General features: G+C 46.7%; 1 long non-coding RNA gene across 1 annotated transcript; it reads right to left on the minus strand.

The window, feature by feature from the left end:
- Positions 1–8,271: 8,271 nt before the first annotated feature.
- LOC119919849 lies at positions 8,272–24,945 on the minus strand. Its single transcript, XR_005447727.1, has 3 exons — positions 24,707–24,945; positions 24,466–24,628; positions 8,272–8,309 (listed from the first exon to the last, which is right to left on the minus strand). It is a non-coding gene; the product is annotated as an uncharacterized LOC119919849 (long non-coding RNA).
- Positions 24,946–25,394: the final 449 nt, after the last annotated feature.

The following is a 25,394-nucleotide window of genomic DNA, read 5'->3' on the forward strand; positions in this document are numbered from 1 at the left end:
GGTTCTGTGACTTGCTCAAGGTGACACAGCAGACTAGTGTAGAACGGGGACTAAAGTCTGTGGTTTCTGACTCCCAGCCCTGGGCCCTTTCCCCATGGTCATGCCGCCTCCATTACCAGCGGACCCATCCAGCAGGGTGAGATTTTACGGTGAGATTGTTAACTTGCATTTCTTGACTTTGGGCCGCTCACTGTTGTACTGGCAGAGTTTCTGCGTTTCCTTGGTTTGCAGTACGGAGGCAGCTGGGAACGTACGGCCTCATGTGGAGCCAGGAGACGCTCCGCGGCAATTAGCTGATGATTGGTACACCAAAGACCATAAAAGGGAGGACAGGAGGGAAAGGCATAAAAATATTTGAAAAGCATGCCTAAAAGGTAGCCGTATTTCTTTAAATGTCCCGAATTGAAAAACAAGCGAGTCCACAGATAAGGAGCAATATCAAGCCACACTACCAAGCTGGGAGTTCTAGGGTCTGGGTTTCGCATTGCCGGGCCAAAGGGCTTCATGACGCCGGCTTGGGGAAACATGTATCGTGAGCAAAACAGGGCCATATTCTGGGAAGGATTTGGGTGTCCAATGACATGCTTCGATCAATCGATCAATGCTGTTTATTGAGTACTCACTGTCCTGAGCGCTCCTCGTGGGCAGGGAACGTGTCTGCTAATTCTGTTGTGCTCTCCCAGGGCTTAGTACAGTGCTCTGCACACAGTAAGCTCTCAATAAATACAATTGAATGATTGACTGATTGTAACTGCAGGCAGCAAGAAGGCCCCTGAAAACAGGATGCCTGACTGAAAACCAACCTGTGTGTGTTCCTTCAAATTTCAATCAATCAATCAGTAGTATCTATTGAGCATTTACTACGTGCAGAGCACTGTACTAAGCGCTTGGGAGAGTGCAATGCAACAGAATTAGCCACTGTTGGGTAGGGGCCGTCTCTATATGTTGCCAACTTGTACTTCCCAAGCGCTTAGTACAGTGCTCTGCACACAGTAAGCGCTCAATAAATATGATTGAATGAATGCATGAATTAGCAGACACGTTCCCTGCCCATAACGAGCTTATAGTCTAGAGGGAGAAATTTCAACAGTCTCCTTTTCTCTATGCTCAGGAGACTTTTATTTTTAAAGAATGGGTCAAAGCCTTTCTTGTTCTTCTCCCACACACACACCTGGCCAAAAGACAGATCTTTTTTTCCTGAATGTCAAATAGCTTTCTTGAGCACAAAAACAATATCTAAATTTAAAATAATGAGTTGTGGACAATACATAAATGAGAAAAGACACCTGCCTTAACATTTTGCTTTGCTGGAGAGAGTAGTTTCCCAATTAGAACCCTATATTAAGGGTTTGGACTCCTGGGGTTAGTTCTGGGATGGAGTTAGAAGGAAACACCATCAGAGTGGATTGAAAATGCTGGTTAATTTATTCAACTGTATTTATTGAGGGCTTACTCTGTGCAGAGCACTGTACTAGGCGCTTGAAAAGTACAATTCAGCAACAAAGAGAGACAATCCCTAACCACAGCAAGCTCACAATCTAGAAGGGGGGAGACAGGCATCAAAACAAGTAAACAGGCAGATGAGAAGAAGATAAGAGGAGAGAGAAGCAGTGTGGTTCAATGGAAAGAGCCTGGGCTTGGGAGTCAGAGGTTATGGGTTCTAATCCCGGCTCTGCCACTTGTCAGCTGGGTGACTTTGGGCAAGTCACAACTTCTCTGTGCCTCAGTTACCTCATCTGTAAAGTGGAGATGAAGACTGTGAGCCCCGCGTGGGACAACCTGATTACTTTGTATCCTCCTAGCGCTTAGAACAGTGCTTGCACATAGTAAGCGCTTAGCAAATGCCATCATTATTATTACTATAAGAAAAGATAGATCATCATCATCATCAATTGTATTTATTGAGCGCTTACTGTGTGCACAGCATTGTACTAAGTGCTTGGGAAGTACAAATTGGCAACATATAGAGACGGTCCCTACCCAACAGTGGGCTCACAGTCTAGAAGGGTGAGACAGAGAACAAAACCAGACATACTAACAAAATAAAATAAATAGATGAGAAACATGAGAAGAATGGATATTACAAGGTAATAACCAAGTAATTATTATTTTCAATAATGAACCTATACCTAACTGTGTAGTGGGAGAATAGGTCATCAATTCTAAATAATAGTGATAATTGTGGTATTTGTTAAGCACTTAGTGGGTGCCAAGTACTGTACTAAATGCCGGGGAAGATTCAAGAAAATGAGGCTGAACGTAATCCCAGTCCCAACTGTATTGAATCCTCATTTTACAGATGAAGAAACTGAGGCACAGAAAAATTAAGTGATTTACCTAAGATGACACAGCAGGTCACCAATCAGTGGCATTACTAAGGGCTTACTATGTGCAGCGCACTGTACTAAGTGCTTGGGAAACTACAACAGAGTTGGCAGAAACGTTCCCGGCCCACAGTCTAGAAGAGGAGACAGAAGTTAATATGAATAAGTCCATTATAGATATGGACATAAGTGTCGTGGGGCTGAGGGTGGGGTGAATATCAAATACTTAAAGGGTACAGATCCAGGTGTATATTTTAGGCCATGCAGCTTCTCATGGTAGAACTGAGGTAGAAACATAGTAGAACCTAGGCTGTGACCTCCAGGTGGGACAGGGACTGTGTCCAGCCTGATTAACTTGTATCTTCCCCAGCGCTTAGGATACTGCCTGTCACATATTAACCAATACAATAATAACGATAATAATAATAACAATAATAGAACCTAGTAAAGCACTTAATACAATTCCCGGCACATTAGTAAACGCTTCAGCGTGTCTCCGTGGAAAGATCACGGGCTTGGGAGTCAGAGGTCACGGGTTCTAATACCGACTCCACCACTTGTCAGCTGTGTGACTTCGGGCAAGTCACTTCACTTCTCTGTGCCTCAGTTACCTCATCTGTAAAATGAGGATGAAGACTACGAGACAACCTGATCACTTTGTGTCCCCCCCCCCAGCGCTTACAACAGTGCTTCTCACATGTTAAGTGCTTAACAAATACCATTATTATTATTATTATTATTAACAAATACCATTTTAAGAAAAGCGGGGTCCAGTAAGCAGGATCTGAGACTCTGGAGCCAGTCTAAGTTGATTCGAGCCGGTTCAGAGCCCAAACAAGCTGTATGTGGGCCAGTTCATTCATTCATTCATTCAATCATATGTGTTGAGCGCTTACTGTGTGCAGGGCATTGTACTACGTGCTTGGGAGAGTACAATATAACGACAAACAGGGACATTCCCTGCCCACAACGAGCTTACAGTCTAAAGAGGTCAATTCGGGCAAGCTTTCAAAGTGCCCCCCCGGCCATTTAAATCAGTCACTTAATCAATCAGGGCATTTCCTGTGTGCAGAGCACCCTTCTAAGCTGGGAGCCTGCTGCATCCAGGTGGGAATTTCTCACAGGAATAGAGACATATCTATTCTATTTATTTTATTCTGTTAGTATGTTTAGTTTTGTTCTCTGTCTCCCCCTTTTAGACTGTGAGCCCACTGTTGGGTATTGACTGTCTCTATATGTTGCCAACTTGTACTTCCCAAGTGCTTAGTACAGTGCTCTGCACACAGTAAGCTCTCAATAAATATGATTGATGATGATGATGATGAGATCCCGCATGCTACAAGCCGCGGCAGACGCATACCTGCACAGCAGCATGGCTTGACCCACTTCTGCTTCAGACTAAGTTCATTCTGGTCCGGCTCAGCACTGGGATGCTGCAGTGGAGGGCTGGGATTAGGTTGGGCCCTGGCCCTGGATTTCCAACCTGAGCATCAAAATGGGAATAAGGGGTGCCGGGGGCGGGGGAGTGGGAGGAAGAAGCGGGTGCAATAAGAGGTGGTGGGTGGGAGGTGAGGAGGGGGGAGGAAAGATGGAAAGAGATCAGAGTTGCCTCCACACCGCCTCAGGGCACATTGCTGCTGCACCCTCGGGGCCTTGGAAGAGCTGAGCTTGTTGTTGCTGTTATTAATAACAATAAATTAATAATACCCCCTACTTACATAGCGCCGCTCTGAAATGTTCAGATGTTATCTCACAACATCCTCATAGAGAAGGTGGGGGCCAGGAGATTAATTATCATTCCCGTATCACAGATGAAGAAATCTTGGGCCCAGAGGCGTCGACCAAGTTACCTGACGAGGTCAAGCCCATTGGCACAGGCATTTTACTAGACAACCAGTCCACAATTCTAGCGCCTCAGTTACCCTGTTTCTTGGGCAAGTCATTCACCCTCTCTTTGCCCCCCTCTCGTCATATTAAAAAGGGTATTGTGATAGTGACGGTTGTGCAACGTCAATCTGATTGTAAATACACGGGACAATATAAGCGTGGAATAAGTGGATTAGCCCAATCTTATGGGTGAGTAAAGTGAGTAACAAAGTGGAAATAAAGTGATTTCCATTTAACTAATTGGGAGATGATGTACCTCAAATAGGAGAGCACTTTATTTCCAATAGGGAATTTGCTTTATTCACCTGTAAGATTCAGCTTAACCATTATAATGCATGCCTGGAGTACAAAAAAAAAAAAGAGCCATAAAGCACTGGAAGCTCCTTAGAGATGGGTGCTCTAGTTCTATAAGGCGTTATAATTATCAAATCACAGAATCACAGTCATTCCTTTTACCCCATTTATGGTATAGCCACACTTTATGTAGTCCTTTACATTTTGCCAACAGCATGATTCCATTAACTTATTAGTTACTCCTCCTGGGTGATGGATGGGCAGCACTCATTTCAAATTTGCAGATAGGGGAATGGAGATAAACCTAAGCCCTCATTTCCCCTTCTCCCATTCCCTTCTGCTTCTGTCTTGCACTTGGCCTTGCACCCTTAATACTTACATGCATATCCATAACTAATTTATTTATATTAATGCCTGTCTCACCCTCTAGACTGTAAGCACCTTGTGGGCAGGAAAAGTGCTTACTTGCTGGTTACCCACCGTGCTCCAGCAGGAATTCGACTGGCAGTAAAGGGAGGGTGTCATCGAGGCCTTCCCAGACTGAGCCCCCTCCTTCCTCTCCCCCTCCTCCCCATCCCCTTGCCTTACCTCCTTCCCCTCCCCACAGCACCTGTATATATGTATATATGTTTGTACATATTTATTACTCTATTTATGTATTTATTTTACTTGTGCATATTTATTCTATTTATTTTATTTTGTTAATATGTTTTGTTTTGTTGTCTGTCTCCCCCTTCTAGACTGTGAGCCCGCTGTTGGGTAGGGGCCATCTCTATATGTTGCCAACTTGTACTTCCCAAGTGCTTAGTACGGTGCTCTGCACACAGTAAGCGCTCAATAAATATGATTGAATGAATGAATGAATGAATGTGGTACTGCACAAACCACTATTACCATAAGTAATTTCTTCATGAAGTCTGGAGTCTCAGGACCGAGAGCCTTCCATCATCGTTACTAGACTTCACTCATTCAGTGCAATCCTCTGCACACAAGGAGAATTATTATTATTATTATTGTTATTATTATTATTATTCTAGACTGTGAGCCCACTGTTGGGTAGGGACCGTCTCTATAAGTTGCCAACTTGTACTTCCCAAGCGCTTAGTACAGTGTTCTGCACACAGTAAGCGCTCAATAAATACGATTGAATGAATGAATTATTATTATTATTATGGTATTTGTTAAGCACTTACTTTGTGCCAAGCACTGTACTAAGTGCTGGGGTAGATACAGGGAAATCGGGTTGGACACAATCCCTGGCCCATGTGGAGCTCACAGTCTCAATCCCCATTTTACAGATGAGGTAACTGAGGCACGGAGAAGTAAAGTCACTTGTCCAAGGTCACACAACAGACAAGTGGCGGAGTTGGGATACTAATCCAGGAGCCAACAAACACACCTGAGGGTACTAATGTTATGATTATGAATATGGTAATAAATTGTGGTATTTATTAAGTGCTTACTATGTGCCAAACACTGTACCAAGCACGGGGGTAAACATGAGATGAGGAAACTGAGGTCCTGAAAAGTTAAGTGACTTGTCTGAGGTCACACCACAGGCGAATGGTGGAACCAGAATTAGAACCCAGATCCTCTGAACCCAAGACCTGTTCTATTTCCACTACACCACGCTGCTTCTAAATATATGGTGGTTTTATTGTTGGGAGTCAACTTGGGCCAGTGGGAAGAGCATGAGTCCAAGAAACTAGAGACCTAAATTCTACTCTCCCCTGCTTCCAAGCCTTATTGAAGGCACATCTCTTCCAAGAGGCCTTCCCTGACTAAGCCCTCTTTTCTTCAACTGCCTTCTGCATCACCCAGACTTGCTCCTTTTATTCATCCCCCTCTTAGTCCCACAGCACTTATGTACATATTTCAAATTTATTTATATTGATGTCTGTCTCCCCCTCTAGACTGTAAGCTTTTTGTCCCCCTACACTGACCCTCTGGACTGTAGTTCATTGTGAGCAGGGAATGTGTCCATTATACTGTTCTATTGTATTTTCCCAAGCTCTTAGTACAGTGTTCAGCACGTAATAAGTGCTCAATAAATACCAATGATTGATTGATTAGTGGCTACAAGGAATTTGAGGAATTCCCTGTGGACTTCATTGATCCTAACTCTCCTGTCCCTCAGTGGCACCGAGGGCAAGGTCATAAGAAAAGGGGGTGAGTTGGACGGTCGCCCTGAGCTCCATTCAGCTGCTGATACCCATACCAAGTGAAGTGGGACCCCTAGAATCTTGCCACCCTGCCATGCCTAGGCTTCATGGTGCAAAAGGGGCAGAAGTTTCAGTGGTGATCAAACGGAGTAGTTGGCGCACACACACCCCCACCACCACCACCAGCAGCAGCGTGGAAAAGCAGTGTGGCTCAGTGGAAAGAGCCCAGGCTATGGAGTCATAGGTCACAGGTTCATATCCTGGCTTCGCCAATTGTCAGCTGTGTGACTTTGGGCAAGTCACTTAACTTATCTGTGCCTCAGTTCCCTCATCTGTAAAATGGGGGTTAAGACTGTGAGCCCCCCCATGGGACAACCTGATCACCTTGTATCCCCCCCCAGCACTTAGAACAGTGCTGCATCAGCCTGCTGATTACTGCATCAGCCTCCTCTCTGATCTCCCATCCTCCTGTCTCTCCCCACTTCAATCCATACTTCACGCCACTGCCCAGATCGTCTTTGTGCAGAAACGCTCTGGGCATGTTACTCCCCTCCTCAAAAATCTCCAGTGGCTACCAATCAACCTACGCATCAGGCAAAAAACTCCTCACCCTGGGCTTCAAGGCTGTCCATCACCTCGCCCCCTCCTACCTCACCTCCCTTCTCTCCTTCTACAGCCCAGCCGGCACCCACCGCTCCTCTGCTGCTAATCTCCTCACCTGTTAGGCCTCCTTCTCGCCTGTCCCACCGTCGACCCCCGGCCCACGTCATCCTCCTGACCTGGAATGCCCTCCCTCCGCACATCCGCCAAGCTAGCTCTCTTCCTCCCTTCAAGGCCCTACTGAGAGCTCACCTCCTCCAGGAGGCCTTCCCAGACTGAGCCCCCTCCTTCCTCTTGCCCTTCTCCCCCTCCCCATCCCCCCCGCCTTACCTCCTTCCCCTCCCTACAGCACCTGTATATATGTATATATGTTCGTACGTATTTATTACTCTATTTTATTTGTACATATTTAGTCTATTTATTTTATTTTGTTAATAGGTTTTGTTTTGTTGTCTGTCTCCCCCTTCCAGACTGTTGTTTGAGCCTGCTTTTGGGTAGGAACCGTCTCTATATGTTGCCAACTTGTACTTCCCAAGCGCTTAGTACAGTGCTCTGCACACAGTAAGCGCTCAATAAATACGATTGAATGAATGAATGAATGCTTTGCACATAGAAAGCGCTTAATAAATGCCATTAAAAACAAAAAAATAAAACAGCAGCTTGGCTCCAATCGCTGCTGCCACCTCCAGTTTCCCATCCTCAAAGTGCCCGTTCTATAAACCACAGTCTACTTTCTAGGCAAAGTTACAATGTTCCAAAAAACGACAGCCTGGGGGAGAGATTCCTTCCCTTCCCTCTTCCACCTGGGCCCATACCAAACAATCAATCAGTGGTATTTACTGAGCACTTACTGTATGCAGGGCATTGTTCTAAGTGAAGGAAGAATACAAAGCAGTGATGGTGGAATACAAAGCAGTGTAGCTTAGTGGAAAAGGCACGGCTTGGGAATCAAAGGATGTGGGTTCTAATCCTGACTCCACCACCCGTCTGCTGTGCGACCTCTGGCAAGTCTATTAACTTCTCTGGGCCTCAGTTACCGCATCTGTAAAATGAGAATTAAAACTGTGAGCCCCACGTGGGACAACCTGATTACCAAGAACAGTGCTTGACACATAGTAAGAGCTTAACAAATACCATAATTACTATTATTACTATTATTATACCAAAAAATTCATTCAGTCGTATTTATTGAGGGCTTACTGTGTGCAAATTAGCAGGCATGTTACGAGCCCATAATGAGCTTCCAGCCTAGAAGGGGAGACAGACATTTATAATAAATACCATCATTGTTATTATCATATTTACTGGAAAACTTCTAAGATAAGTATCAGAATCCTCACTGCGGAGTGCAGGGGAGCAGAGTAGTTAAATGACTTGCCTACCATAAGGGAGTGACACCCCGAAGTCAGACCGTGGCATCACCAGGCCGCGGTTCATCCCACAAAACCACACTCTACACCATAGTCCCGCCATCGTCCCGATTTCAGCATTCCATGTGTCAACCAAGTACAGACACTGGCTTGATGTTCCCACAGCTTGGTGGAGACTGAACCACTCTCATTCCAGCAGATGGCTTTGAGCCTTTAACGTGCCCGGCCGGCGACGTGGTCAGTGCAAACGAAAACCAAAAGAAAATTAAAAAGTCTATTTTTAAAGACCCTGTTGTTCGGGTTCAATAGGATGAGGGGTTAAATAGGGTAAAAGAACGTTCATTTGGTAACCTTTCCCATTTTCAGACTCCCTGTTGCTAATCCTCCTCCCTGCCACATGCAGGAAAGTTAGTCCCTTAATTTAGTTCCATTTTATAGGTAGGGGAACAGAAATCCATCAACCAATTTTTTTTTTTGAGTGCTTATTGGGTGCAGAGCACTGTACTAAGCTCTCGAGAGAGTACAATACAGTAGGGTTGGTAGACACTCCAACCCCACAGCACATATGTATATATGTTATATTTATTTATATTATTTAATATAATACTTAATATAATTATTTAATATATTATATTTATTTATTTATTTTACTTGTACATATCTATTCTATTTATTTTATTTTGTTAGTATGTTTGGTTTTGTTCTCTGTCTCCCCCTTTTAGACTGTGAGCCCACTGTTGGGTAGGGACTGTCTCTATATGTTGCCAACTTGTACTTCCCAAGCGCTTAGTACAGTGCTCTGCACACAGTAAGCGCTCAATAAATACAATTGATGATGATGATGATATGTATATATCTGTAATTTATTTATTTATATCCATGTCTGTCTCCTCTGCTACACTGTAAGCTCGCTGAGAGCAGGAAATGTGTCTGTTATGTTGTCCTCTCCCAAGTGCTTAGTAGAGCGCTCTGCACACAGTAAGTGCTCAATAAATACAACTGACTGGCTGACTAGACATGATCCCTGCCCTCAAAGATCAGAGGTGAAGGGATTATGGTGTCAGAGAATCAGATTTGGCTAGTACACATCACATCACAGCCTCATGCTTCAAGGCCTGTCCTGAAGACTCAGGGGCACCCTGAATCCTCCCCCCAGACCACAGTTTCAGAGGATGGAACTGTTCCTTTTAGAAGATCTTCCCAAGGCACACCCAAGGAGAAGTATTCATTCACTCAATCATATTTATTGAGCACTTACTGTGTGCAGAGCACTGTACTAAGCGCTTGGGAGAGTACAATACAACACTGGACACATTCTCTGCCCACAACGAGCTTGCAGCCCAGAGGGGGGATGATGATGATGATGATGATGATGATGATGATGGTATTTGTTAAGCGCTTACTATGTGCAAAGCACTGTTCTAAGTGCTGGGGGGATAACAAGGTGACCAGCTTGTCCCACGTGGGGCTCACAGTCTTCATCCCCATTTTACAGATGAGGTAACTGAGGCACAGAGAAGTTAAGTGACTTGCCCAAAGTCACACAGCTGACAATTGGCGGAGCCGGGATTTGAACCTGTGACCTCTGACTCCAAAGCCCGGGCTCTTTCCACTGAGCCACACTGCTTGATGACAGACATCAATACAAATCAATAAATTACAGACTTAGTGGATAGAGCATGGGCCTGGGAGTGGGGAGGACAGCTCTGCCACTTGTCTGCTGTGTGACCTCAGGCAAGTCACTTCACTTATCTGTGCCTCAATTACCTCAGCTGCAAAATAGCAGATAGAGCACAGGCCTATGCTATGAGAAGGTTATGGGTTCATTCATTCAATCATATTTATTGAGCACTTACTGTGTGCAGAGCACTGTACTAAGCGCTTGGGAACTACAAGCTGGCAACAGAGTCGGTCCCTACCCAACAACGGGCTCACAGTCTAGAAGGGGAAGACAGACAACAAAACAAAACATGTGGACAGGTGTCAAGTCATCAGAACAATAGAAATTAAGCTAGATGCACACCATTAACAAAATAAATAGAATAGTAAATATGTACAAGTAAAACAGAGTAATAAATCTGTACAAACATATATACAGGTGCTGTGGGGAAGGGAAGGAGGTAGGGCGGGGGGTGGGGAGGAGGAGAGGAAAAAGGGGGCTCAGTCTGGGAAGGCCTCTTGGAAGAGGTGAGCTCTCAGTAGGGCTTTGAAGGGAGGAAGAGAGCGAGCTTGGAGGATGTGTGGAGGGAGGGCATTCCATCCTGGCTCCACCACTTGTCTGCTGTGTGGCCTTGGGCAAGTCATTTAACTTCTCTGTGACTCAAATACCTCTTCTGTAAAATGGGGATTAAGACTCTGAACCCCTTGCGGGACAGGGACTGTGTCCAACCCAATTTGTTTGTTCCACCCTGGCGCTTACTACTGTGCTTGGCACATAGTGAGTGCTTAACAAACACCATTATTATTATTATCATCATCATTATCAGGATTAAGAGTGTGAGCCCGTGTGGGACATGGACTGTGTCCATCCCGATTACCTTGTATATACCCTAGCACTGTTGTGATCGGGTTTGTCTGATATCCATTTTTGTTTTCACATCCCTTCCTCCCATCCCTTTGTACACCCTTCTTCACGGAAGAAGAATGCCCGCAAAAACTTCCCGCCACAAAACCTGCCTAACCAAGGCCTCCCCCACCCTGACCTGCCTGACAAAAGCCATCCCTGTTGTCCACTAGCAGACTTGACATGACTGACTCCATTTTGTGCAGGCTAAGAGAACAACTCCTTTTTGTATTGTCTGCAACAGATGCCTTCAAGGCCATTAAACAAGTAACACTTATCTATGTAAGGTCCTAGGTCAGATGACATCCTGACAAGACAGTGACAACAGAAGATAACAGAATTTACACACCTATCTATGCAAGGCCATATGGCAGATAACAACAACCTTTACAAGGCAGTAAAAACAGAGAATTTACAGCATCCTGTTGGTCCTAATTGGATTCCTGAAATTCCTAAATGCTCCCTCCCATGTTGCTGTAACTGAATAAAAGACGCAGTGAGAATGGGATCGGGGCTGCTTGATCTGGGTCCCTGGCCCCTTGCAGCCGCGCGCTAATAAAATCCACTTCTAAATTTCTACCTGGGTCTCACTCGCTGATTCTCGGCACAACATTTGGAGGCCCCAGCGAGATTGCACGGTGTCCCGTGTCACCGTGGAGACCCAACCTGGGAGGACCTCGGCCTCGGGGGAAGGAGACCATTCTGCTCTGACTTCTAGGGGGGCCGGCCCCTGAGACGTTCCAGGGCCCCGGAACTCAAGGCTGAGAGGTCTCAACTGTCCCCTGACGCCGACTGATCCTCATTTCGGCCTGGTGGATCCTGGGATCGGCAACGATCAACTACTTCCGGAGGTAACCTGGTTTCTGTTTTCTGGAGGGAACGAGTGCCGGACGCGGCAGTTAGCGCTTTGCGCCTCGATTCCCCGGGCACCCCAAGACGTTGGGTCTCTGCCCGATTCTGGTTCTGGTTCTGGTTCCGCGGTTGTCTGTGAAACTGTTCTATATGTGGAAGCGTTGCCTTTAGGAAATTCTGTTTTACGATCCTCTGTCTGAAACCTCCACGCTCACAGACTGCCAGGCAGGTTTCCACCTGGATCGGGGACGAATATCTTCAGGGCAACTTCTCCAATGTCTACTGGAAGGATGTGTTCGCCTCCAGGTTGTTGTTTGTTTGTGTCTCTGTGTTGTATGAATGGGAGGTTCAGCCAGCACGCCAGAAACGCCTTTGAACTGTATGCTCAGCCACTTTAAAAAAGGATACCGGGATGGGTATGATTATGGGATTACCCTAAAGAAACAGAAGCTCATTCTATTTTGCATGAATGAGTGGCCCACCTTCGGGGTGGGGTGGCTCCCTCAGGGTAGTTTTGATAAGCAAATTGTAAACAAGGTTTGGAGAATTGTGACTGGGACCCCTGGCCACCCCGATCAGTTCCCCTATATTGACGTTTGGCTGGACCTCATTACCCACCCCCCTCCCTGGTTGAAAAACTGCTCCCTGAAAAGGGGCATCCGAGTTCTTTTTGCCCAACCTAAAAAAGGGCCCCCTTCCAGGGACACCCCCCCAAAAAAGTCCTCCAGGAGTCCTAGGAGGATGATCTTCCCCCTCCTTGTAACCCGGGCGCCCTTCGGGACATCCCGCAGTTTGAGAGCCCGCCCTGGACTCTCAGAGAGAGTCGAGTGGCATAGGCCCCATTAAAGGTACCCAGATTCGAGTATTGGGATGGACCTCCAAAATATGGACGGGGGAGGTTACTTATCGTTGTACGTGTTTCCATAAGCGCTTAGTACCGTGGTTAGTGCACGGTTAAAGTTCTCTAGATATTAGAAAGTGACGGGAGTGTCTGTTTGACTTGAGGAAACGAAGGTGGGAAAAGGAAAAATCTCAGTCAAAACCGAGTGGTGGGAAGTCCCTCCCGGAAATTCCGGAAGGCAGTCTGATGAACTTTCAAAGTATAAGAGAAAAGAGAAGAAATTAATTATAAAAATTATTATTAAATAATTACATATTACTGCCTAACTTGGGCTGGCGCCCACCTCAGAGGGAACGTCTTCTGGCCAAAGTACGGATCCTCCGAGGACTGGGTTTGCCAAGAATTGAACATCTATGTAATTATGAGGGAACCCCGGAATGATGGGGAATTTGTGTATGCCGCAGTCTGGCGGCCGTCGGTGGGTAAATTTGTGCTGAAGGAAATAGATGAGAAGAAAGATAGAGGGGGAAAAAAGAGAAAAACCGGCACACCAAAGTGATGTTGCAGACTCCAAAACAACAGGAAAAGCAAAGAAAGATTATGATATAAATCGTGCAGATGGTGGCAAAGTTGATCATGACTTGTTACACCTGCGGCCGGCAGGGGCATATGAAAAGAGAGTGTCCTCAGCGGGAAAAAGAAAAGAGTTCTAGGTACATGAAGGAAAAGGGAAGGTGAAAAAATTGCAGTTGAAGGAAATTGTCTGGTCAGGCATCTACACCCTGCGAAGCAGGTGTCCCATAAGGGGGGAATTAGGGGTGGAGAGATTGCCTCTGAAGGAAATTGTATGTGTATGAAGGTTAGAGTAGTGTGTGTGAAGGAGAAAGAGAAGGGACAGGAGATAATTTTAGTAATTCCTTCGTGGAGGGGGAAGACTAGGGGGATCAGGAGCCCATAGAACAAGCCCACCCTGAGCCCTTGACAAATTTGAAGGTGGGCAGAGAAAAACAAGATTAACAATGTTATATCTTTGATAGGCCCGGGCGCTACCCGATCGTCTCTAACCAGACTGCCGATCGGGGCCAGAATCGAGAGGGAAATCATTAGGATCTCGGGGGTGCAGAGGGAGAACTTCCCAGTACCTGTTACAGAGACCTTAGAACTAGAATACCTAGGGTCAAACTTCTCGGAAAAATTCCTAATCATACCCGAAGCCGGGGTAAACTTGTTGGGAGGGCTCTTAACCTCGGCGGGAAAAACCATTAAAAATAAGGAGATTTTGTTTTTACTAGACGCAGTCTGGATGCCGGCCCGGGTGGCCAGCATCCATCGCCCCGGGCACCAGCACGGGGACTCACCCAAGGCCACTGGCAATCAGGCGGCGGATGAGGCTGCCCGAGAGGCGGCAAAGTCCCCTCCCGGCGTTGCCCCCTTATGCCCTGTTTTTGACCCTAATGATACACCGGCCCCTCACTACTCCCCCTCGGATGATTCCTTCGCAAAACAAAAACGGGGGACTAGAGACGGGTCAGGATGGTGGGGCCTTCCAGAGGGAAGAATTTTTGTCCCTGAGGCAGTAGGGAGAGAATGGATCACGTGGCTACACCAGATCACCCATCTGGGGGCACGAAAGATGGGCTTGTTGTTGAGAGATGGGTACTTTATCCCACACTTGGACAGCCCCTTAGCTAGCATAACCATCCGTTGTGGAACATGTGCGCAGGTAAATGCGAAGCAGGGGAAGGCTGCTCCCTCAGGAGTCAGATTGCCGGGATTGCAGCCAGGAGAAAACTGGGAGGTAGACTTTACAGAGGTGAAACCCCCCGCGGCAGGCTATCGATACCTCCTGGTATTTGTTGACACTTTTAAGGGTGGGTAGAAGCTTTCCCAGTTAAACACGAAACAGCCATGGTAGTGGTGAAAAAGATTCTAAATGAACTTCTCCCACGATTTGGTCTCCCACTGGGACTCGGGTCTGAAAATGGTCCAGCATTCATAGCCAAAGTGTCCCAAGGCATAGCCAAAGCCTTAGGAATAGAATGGAAATTACACTGTGCCTATCAACCACAGAGTTCAGGTCAGGTAGAAAGGACCAACCGAACTCTTAAGGAATTCCTTACCAAACTGGTCCTTGAAACTCAGGAAAATTGGGTCATGCTCCTCCCACTGGCCCTACTCCGAAGCCGATGTACCCCCAATAAGTCGGGTCTCTGTTTGGTAGACCCCCGCCAATCCTCCCTCTAATCAGGGAGGAACTCAGGGCGGACGCTACTAATTCTTCCTTGATTAAGTTCCGGCAGGGTCTCCAGAAAACACAGGGAACACTCCTGAAATCTGTCCGAAACGCCCTGCCAGTTCCCACCTCTGCACCCGCACACGCCTTCCAACCTGGGGACTCGGTCCTGGTCAAGAAAATCACCGCCTCCGGCTTGGAGCCTAAGTGGAAGGGCCCTTACACCGTCATCCTGACCACGCCAACAGCCATCAAGGTTGACTCTGTTCCTGTCTGGCTCCATCACAGTCGAGTGAAACCTGCTGCGGCCCCGACATGGAAGGTGGAGGCACAGGCTGACCCCTTAAAGCTAAGACTCTCCCGCATTTCCTCCTCCTCACCTCCCTAATGACCCCCTCTCCCTCGATGTCATTCAACCCTCATGCCCCAAAACCCAAAAACACCTGGACGATGAAAAAGGGGGATCAGGTACTCTGGACATTCTATGCAGAAGATGGTACATGGACCCATAACCAAGGTTTGAATGATGGCCGGTATTTCCGGTTGGATTTATGCTCCCTCTTCCCCACCTCGATCGGAGGCGCTTCCCCTTGTAGTAATCCGTTTTCTGAAGTAAGAATGTGCCCGGGGTTCCTTACAGATGGCTGGGATGCCAGGTGCCTGGATAGGTCGTCCCATTTCTGCCCGAAATGTGCCTGTGTGACCGCCATTGTAGTATCCTCGTTCCGCGGGGAGGCTTGTGGGGCCAAAGAAGGCCGCGTGGGGATGGATCCGCACTTGACTATCCAAAAGGACCCAACCCCCGTATCCACAACCTTGTTTCTCACCCTTCGTGACCCTGAGAGTAGGTTCTGGAATACTCCCCATTCGTGGGGCATGAGATTAGATGGCAGAAATAGGGCCTGGGTGGACCCTCGGATTATCTTTACCATTGCTAAGCAATCCCCCGTAACGTTCTACTTGCCAATCGGCCCCCTTGGGAAATCAGCTCTGCCCCCCAAAATCCTCCCTAGTCCTTGGGCCCCGTCCTTTGCTGTCCCACCCCCTCAGACACCCGCCGGGGAAATTATCTCTCCAGAGCCAGGTGAAGGGGGGTCCTCCAGCCAGAAACCCCCTCATCCTTCAGTCATGGGCCTCTTACAGGCCGTTTAGGGGGTGATCAACTCCACTCGACCGGACCTGGGCCTAAGCTGTTGGCTATGCATATATGCCCAGCCTCCATACTATGTTGGAGTGGCTATCAATAACCCTGTGTCTACCACCTCCGATTCTGACAACTGTGAATGGGACCAGCCAGGGTTGACTCTTGGGGATGTCCAGGGCTCTAGGGTTTGCTTAATCTCGGATAACACGAACCTCCATGCCTCCCCATACTCGCCTGTCTGCTCCCTCAATGTGATGGTCCGGTCCTCCTCCGGTTCTGCTTACTTCCCTGCCCCACCGGGCACCTGGTGGGTGTGTTTGAACGGAATCACTCGATGTGTTTCAGCCCGAGTTTTCCTTGCTCACCCCAGTGGCCCTCTCTGTGTGCTAGTCTCCATCGTCCCCAGAGTGTCCTTGTTGCCTGGTGCTGATGGGTGGGACCACTTTTCCCTGCGGGAGGATTGGTCCCTCTGTCATAAGCGGGCTGCCCCGCTGTTCATCCCCATTCTAGTGGGGTTGGGTTTAGCGGGGTCTGCCGCCCTGGGCACTACCGCACTGGTGCGGGGGGAGGCTAGCTACAGAGAACTCCGCACCCAGGTGGATATTGACCTCACCCACCTTGAGCACTCCATTTCCACTCTGGAGTGACAGGTTGACTCCCTAGCGGAGATGGTCCTCCAGAACCGGAGGGGTTTGGACTTATTGTTTCTGAGACAGGGTGGCCTCTGTGCCGCCCTGGGAGAGGCCTGCTGCTTTTATGCGAATAACTCTGGAGTTGTTCAGGAGAGCCTCTCTCGGGTGAGGAAAAATTTAGCAGACAGGCAAAGGGAGCGTGAAGGGGCCGAAACCTGGTACCAGAGTCTTTTCCAGACATCCCCGTGGTTAACCACGCTTGTGTCTGCCCTAGCTGGCCCCTTGTTTCTCCTCGTAGTTGCCCTGCTCGTCGGACCCTGCTTAGTGAATCGCCTCCTAGAATTTGTTAAGTCCCGCATCAACTCGGTTAAGCTGCTCCTCATTAGGGATCTCCACTATCAATCCCTACAAACTGAGCCCGTTGGCCGGTATGACGATGTCGCCACAAACGTGTCAAGGGTTTGACACTCTGTCCATAAGAAGTGGGGAATGTTGTGATCGGGTTTGTCTGATATCCATTTTTGTTTTCACATCCCTTCCTCCCATCCCTTTGTACACCCTTCTTCACGGAAGAAGAATGCCCGCAAAAACTTCCCGCCACAAAACCTGCCTAACCAAGGCCTCCCCCACCCTGACCTGCCTGACAAAAGCCATCCCTGTTGTCCACTAGCAGACTTGACATGACTGACTCCATTTTGTGCAGGCTAAGAGAACAACTCCTTTTTGTATTGTCTGCAACAGATGCCTTCAAGGCCATTAAACAAGTAACACTTATCTATGTAAGGTCCTAGGTCAGATGACATCCTGACAAGACAGTGACAACAGAAGATAACAGAATTTACACACCTATCTATGCAAGGCCATATGGCAGATAACAACAACCTTTACAAGGCAGTAAAAACAGAGAATTTACAGCATCCTGTTGGTCCTAATTGGATTCCTGAAATTCCTAAATGCTCCCTCCCATGTTGCTGTAACTGAATAAAAGACGCAGTGAGAATGGGATCGGGGCTGCTTGATCTGGGTCCCTGGCCCCTTGCAGCCGCGCGCTAATAAAATCCACTTCTAAATTTCTACCTGGGTCTCACTCGCTGATTCTCGGCACAACAGCACTTAGAATAGCGCCTGGCACTTAGTAAGCACTTAACAAATATCATAAACAAATACCATTAGTGGATAAAGTAGTTGTCCAATTCTGTTACGATAAAAATCTTCCAGAACTGCGAACCTTCACCTAGTCTGTTTTGTACTGTGAGCCGTCCCTTTATAGGACATCCCTTCTTTCAAGGGTCATCTGATTTCCACCGCCTTTTTCCTTTGGAGCAGAGTAGTCTAGTGGAAAGAGCTCAGGTCTGGGAGCCAGAGGACCTGGGTTCTTAACCCAGCTCTGCCCCTTGCTAACTGTATGACCTTGGGCAAGTCACTTAACTTCTCTGGGCCTCAGTTACCTCATCTGCAAAATGGGGATTCAATACCTGTTCTCCCTCCTACTTAGACTGCAAGCCCCACGTAGGGCAGGAGCTGGGTCTGAGCAGATCTTTTGCATCTACCCCAGCGTTTATAACAGGGCTTGACACATAGTAAGCAATTAATCAATACCATAATTATTCTCTGACAAAGATCTGAAGACAGCCTCTTCTCAGATTTGGAAGAAAGTATCCTGACCCCCACAAACATTTTTTTTCTCCTCAGGTTCCAGACTCTCTTCTCTCATCTTACACCACCTTAGTCATTTCTGCCCTCACAATCTCCCAATTGCACTTTGGTCCTCATCAATTTACATACAATTGTGGCATTAAGTGCTTAAATACTCTTATTTACTTATATAGGAGCACTTCTTACTCCTATTTATAAATGATTTTGTCCCCGGGCTGGATTGCTAGATTGCAGACAGGGATCTGTCCTTCTACCTCTAATGTACACTCCCAAGTGTTTAGCACAGTGTTCTACACACTGTGAATGCTCAGAAAATACTATTGTTTAATCAGTCAAGAATGACAGGGAACGATCTTTTAAATTGTAAATTAATGGTATTTATTTAGCGCTTACCTTGTGCAGAGCACCGTACTAAGTGAACAGGAGAGTAATAATAATTGTGGTATTTGTTAAGCCCTTACTATGTGCCAGGCACTGTACTAAGCACTGAAGTGGACACAAGGAAATCAGGTTGGACACAGTCCCTGTCCCATATGGGGCTCCCAGTCTTTATCCCCATTTTACAGTTGAGGTAACTGAGGCACAGAAAAATGAAGTGACTTGCCCAAGGTCGCACAGCAGACAAGTGGCAGAGCTGGGATTAGAACCCATGACCTTCTGACCCCCCAGGCCCGTGCGTTATCCAAAAGAGTTGGTAGACATACTCCCTGCCCACAGCGAGCCCCTCCAGGATGCGGGAAGCAGCGTGGCTCAGTGGAAAGAGCATGGGCTTGGGAGCCAGAGGTCATGGGTTCTAATCCCGGCTCCACCGCTTGGTAGCTGTGTGACTTTGGGCAAGTCACTTCACTTCTCTGGGCCTCATCTGTAAAATGGGGATTAAGTCTGTGAACCCCACGTGGGACAACCTGATCACCCTGTATTTCCCCAGCACTTAGAACAGGGCTTCACACATAGCAAGTGCTTAACAAATGCCATCATTAATTTAATTAATTCCTTTGATTAACCCCACACTTTTTCCCATTTGTCTGCATAATCCATGAACCCCTCTTCCTCATCAACCCATTCTTAAAATTATGGCATCTATTGGAACATATTTTTTGTCAGTCTCCTCCATTAGCTTATAAACCCCTTGAAAGCAGGAATGAGGTCTATTCTTGAACACATATTCTAACTGCTCAGGACAGTAACTCAGCAAGTACAGAGTCTGAATGACTAGACTAGAAGCGGAATGACTGACTGAAAGACTAGAAGCAGAAGTGAAGCGAGCTCTTGGTATTGAGAGTGAGAGAGAGAACCTGAGAAATCCCACAAAAGCCATGGAAACCCCTCTGGTCTATCAGAGACTTCATTAAGGATTGATTATCAATCAATCAATCAGTGGTATTTATTGAGCACTTACTGTGTGCAGGGCACTGTGCTGAGTGCATGGAAGACTACAGTCTAATAGGGTTGGGAGACACAATCCCTCACCACAAGGACCGTATATATCAGATCTTCATGGATCCAACAGCTCTTGATAAATGTTTTCTTTTTTTAGGGTGAACATTAGCCCTAATAGAATTCTGTTTCTAAATTGCAAACTGGAAATCCTCAGGTTAAGCTCCTGAACGGTGAGTCCACAGTGAACACAAACTACTGACCAGTAAAACAGAGGGGACAATGCAATGAAAATGTTCAGCGGGCCAGAGTCACAATACGGCGTGGGTATCTTGCCTAGGAGGTTCACACATTTGCAGTTTTTATTCTGTAATCCTAAAACTTTCACCTTTCAGTTCCTCAGATGATTTTTAAAAGAACATAAGTAAAAGTAATAATCATTATGATAAGAAAGACCAAAGAAATAAGCCAAAAACCAAAACCACTCAGCTAGGATCCTCACAAAGCATCACTAACAGCATAGTTTCATTTTCACGAAGCCTACAAGTGCAACATAATGCTTAAAGTTTCTTATAACTTGAGACAGCAGCATTTCTTTCCAAAGGCAAAGTTTGTTGAAATTGAAGAGCTGAAGGGGTTTTTTTGTTGTTGTTAATTTCCCCCTAGGAAAGAGAATGAACCTATCATTCTAAAATGTTTTTTTTTTCCTAAAACTTTCCTCAAGCACTGCTTCTCAGCTTTATTGAGGAGCCAAACACTTCTTGGGGGTAGTAGAACACCATCTTCTATCTCCAGAAGTTCTCAGTTGGGGTGGGGAAGAACAGGACACCAGAAAGACACAGAACGGAAACTAAAACTTTCCAGTGAACGATTTTCATGTCTTTCTCCCATGACAACCTAGCCCTCACGCTTTGTTCCTCTAATGGCAACCAACTCATTGTACCTCAATCTCATCTGTCTCACCACTAACCCCTAGCCCACCCCCTTCCTCTGGTCTGGAATCCCCCTCCACATCCCTTCCCTCCATCATATCTGACAGACCACCACTCTTCCCATCTTCTAAATCCTGAAATCCCATCTCTTTCAGGAGGCCTTCCCTGATTAATCTCTGATCTCCCCACACTATTTCTCCCTCCCCTCCCCTCCCCATCTCCATCCCAACTGCATCACCTACGTGCTTGAGTCTTCATCCCCTAAACACTCTGGTCCTCAGGTACTCTTTCCTACCACCCTAAATTTATGTAGATCCCTTTTAAACTCTGTTACTTCCCCCTACCTGTAATAGTTTCTGTCTCTCTGTTAGATTATAAACTCCATGAGGGCAGGGATCCTGTCTACTAGCTCCATGGTATGCTCCCAAGGGCTTGGTACAGTGATCTGCACAGAGTGAGTGTTCAACAGATACTATATTGATTATGTTAAACAGATCCAGTAGTTGTTGAAATAGTCATCTCAGTAGAAAAAGCCCAGGCTTGGGAGTCAGAGGTCATGGGTTCGAATCCTGGCTCTGCTGCTTGTCAGCTGTGTGACTTTGGGCAAGTCACTTAACTTCTCTGTGCCTCAGTTACCTCATCTGTAAAATGGGGATTAAGACGGTGAGCCCGGGACCACTTGATCACCTTGTATCCACCTCAGTGCTTACAACAGTGCTTGGCACATAGTAAGCGCTTAATAAATGCCATTATTATTATTATTATTATTATTATTATAAGCAAGCAGAATACACTCATTCTCCCTTAGTAAGGTCAGTGCTACAGTGGTTTATCTAAGGAGCTGGGCCTAAATCCCATTTGATATACTCTGCAAAATACCATGAATGATGAAGCATCCCTTGTTAAAAACCACTGTTCTAGAGTCCTTCGACACCGTGAGACATTTTGAATAAATTAAGATTAAAAGAGAATAAATGGTTTGGATTCATTCTGCTTCATTTTTAAAAAGCTTAAGATTTTGTCCTGGAAACCGGACCATTTGGAGTAGGCATGCTGTCGCTTTCAAAAAATTGTTGCTGCCTTTGAGATTCAGAAATAACTCCAAGATTTGACTTATCAGGCATCTCCTAGAGCCTGGTTGCCCTTTAGTTCAAATCAATAAAATCCATCGATGGTATTTACTGAGCACTTGCTGTATGCAGGGCACTCTTCTTGAGTGCTTGGGAGAGCACAGTATACTAGAGGTGGTAGACATGATCCCTGCCCTGAAGGAGTTCACAATCAATCTAGTGGGGAAGACAGCCATAAAAATAAATTACAGATCGGGCAAGTGACAGACTATAAGGATATGTTACATAAAGTGCTGTGGGGTAAATAACAAAGTGCTCACAGGGTAAAGACCCAAGTGAGGAAGCAACTCAGAAAGGAAGGCAAATAGGTCTTTGTCTTGGAGAAGCAGAGTGGTCTAGTAGATACAGCACAGGCCTGGGAGTCGAAAGGTCATGGGTTCTAATCCCGGTTCCACCACTTGTCTGCTGTGTGATCTTGGGCAAGTCACTTAACTTCTCTGTTCCTCAGTTCCCTTGTCTGTAAAATGGGGACTAAGACAGTGAAGCCTGTGTGAGACCAGGACTGTATCCAACCCCATCATCTTGTACCTGCCAAAGTGCTTAGAACAGTGCCTGGCGCGTAGTGTGTTTAACAAATACGATTATTATCATTATTATTATTGTCTTGATACCACCAGGAAGGGATTTCATTCATTCATTCAGTCAATTGTATTTATTGAGTGCTTACTGTGTGCAGAGCACTGTACTAAGCGGTTGGGAAGTACAAGTTGGCAACATCTAGAGACAGTCCCTACCCAACAACGGCTCACAGTCTAGAAGGGGGAGACAGACAACAAAACAAAACATGTGGACAGGTGTCAAGTCATCAGAATAAATAGAATTAAAGCTAGATACACATCATTAACAAAATAAATAGAATAGTAAATATGTACAAGTAAAATAGAGCAGTAAATCTGTACAAACATATATACAAGTGCTGTGGGGAGGGGAAGGAGGTAGGGTGGGGGGGTGGGGAGAAGGAGAGGAAAAAGAGGGTTCAGTCTGGGAAGGCCTCTTGGAGGAGGTGAGCTCATAATTGTCCTGTATTTGAGTGATACACTCTCTGGCTCTGCAAGAAAGAAGGGTGGGTGAAGCGGCCTGCCGGCTAGTGGTCCATATTCCCAGATCTGATCTCTGGCCCCCATAACCAGCACCGTTGAACTTGCATGCTTTTCTTGTACCTTACATCGCCTTACTGTGTGCAGAGCACCGTGCTAAATGCTTGGGAAGTACTAGTTGGCAACATGTAGAGACGGTCATTCATTCATTCATTAAATCGTATTTATTGAGCACTTACTGTGTGCAGAGCACTGTACTAAGTGCTTGGGAAGTACAAGTTAGCAACATATAGAGACAGTCCCTACCCAACAGCAGGCTCACAGTCTAGAATGGGGAGACAGACAACAAAACAAAACATATTAACAAAATAAAATAAATAGAATAGTAAATATGTACAGGTAAAATAGAGTAATAAATATGTACAAACATATATACAGGTGCTGTGGGGAGGGGAAGGAGGTAAGGCAGAGGAGAGGAGGGAGGGGGAGCCTTTCCACTGAGCCATGCTGCTTCTCTGAATGCTGCTTGTATGAGGGCCTACAGTCCATACCTCAGGAAGAGAGACACCAGCTAGCCTCTGTCCCCACTTCAGGAGCTGCAGATGTATGAAGCAAGCACTTAAAGGAACATTTATTTATATTACAGACCTATAAAAAAGGCTGCCATGCAATGTAGGACAAGTCACTCAGCTTCGGCATTTGCTGACTTTCCTACTGCAGGCCTTTGAATTGTACAGAAGGAACGTGACCTGCCACGGTAGAACAGCCTTAAGCTGCACATCGCAAACACTTTGCATACACTGATTAACTGGGCCTCATAATCCTTCTCTTTGGTTCATCCCATTGAGGGGTAAACTGAGGTGCAAACCAACTAAGTGATTCAAATGAGACAACACATGCCGATGGGAAGTGGGGCCCGAGAGTCACGCAGACCAACAATTGGTCTGTAACAACCAACAATAACTCCTCGGTGAGGGCGAAGAGGCACAAATGTCAGTCCCAACCCCCTGACTTACTGATCCGGTGCGACTACTCGGCTAAGAGGAGTGGAGGATTTACCACCAGGGAAGGGAGTAGATTGAGAAATATCTCATTATTTATTCCGACCGTTTTGACACCTGTCTTCATGTTTTGTTTTATCTATCTCCCCCTTCTAGACTGTGAGCCCGTTGTTGGGTTGGGACCGTCTCTATATGTTGCCGACTTGTACTTCCCAAGCGCTTAGCACAGTGCTCTGCATACAGTAAGCCCTCAATAAATACAATTGAATGAATGAGTGAATTAATGAAATATAAACCGGTAGGAGGGAGTTGTTTCTCAAAACTGTAACCGTAACGTCATTCCAAGGTGCCGCTGCTATTTATCCGGGCAGTAGCAGCTGCTTGGAAACATGGCAGCGGGGGAGAAGAGTGAGCAAAGTGGGGATCGTACCTTCCCATCGCTCCTTTCAATGCCAAAATGCAGCCACCCCTGGACGGGGTAGGAACACATCAAAACAGAGACTCCAGAGTTAGGGGCAGGAAACGAGGCAAAACTCGAGAGAAGACCGTCGGGCGTTGTTATCCGAGTTGGAATCCGGCCAGAGCAGCAAATTCTAGAAGCAAGGCGATAACTATTGGGGTAAGGAGGATTTGCGTGGTTCTGGGATAATAGCCTCAGGACTGCTACTCACCAGGTGAATATGCAATCTCCGGGCCGCCTTCTTTCCCTGCTCTGGTTACAGGACGAGGCAAAAATGAAACTGCCTGGGAGGATCAGGCGGCACTAACCTAATCCGGCACGCGGCGGCTAGGGCTGCACTTCAACAGTCACAGCAAACAGAGCCGATAGCTGAGGGGCCTGCGCGGCAGCTGGCTCTCATGCACTAGACCTACACTTCCCTCACTCTCCGCACCCATCTGCTTCCAGTTCGTGGTGCTTCCCTGGAGTCTGGAAGGCACTGAGCCCACTCACGGATTAGGTCAGGAGCTCAGGTCTGGCCTCGGGCCAGGAGGATGCTCCTCCAGTTAGGCTCTGCCACATTGTGACTCAGGCCTGCCAACCCCGTAAGCGGAATCATGCTACGTGGGGCTTTGAAGAGACACCTTTCTCCCCGTTCCGTGCGTGGTATCCCGTCAGGCGCCGGGTTTCGGGGAAGCTGCAACCTTATCTGTACCTGAGCATCCAGTCTTACTGGCCGGGATCCCCATTACGATTTTCCCAATTTAGAACACCTAGAATTTGCCTGCGACTTGCATTTAATTTACAGACACTTACCTAGACGGTGCCATCTATTCCGTGGAGGATTAGGAGGGAAAAAAAATCAATCAATGGCATGTACGTAGTGTTTACTTTATGCAGAGGGAAGCAGCGTGGCTTAG

This window comes from Tachyglossus aculeatus, chromosome X1 (assembly GCF_015852505.1).
Source record: "Tachyglossus aculeatus isolate mTacAcu1 chromosome X1, mTacAcu1.pri, whole genome shotgun sequence".
Lineage (NCBI taxonomy): Eukaryota > Metazoa > Chordata > Mammalia > Monotremata > Tachyglossidae > Tachyglossus > Tachyglossus aculeatus.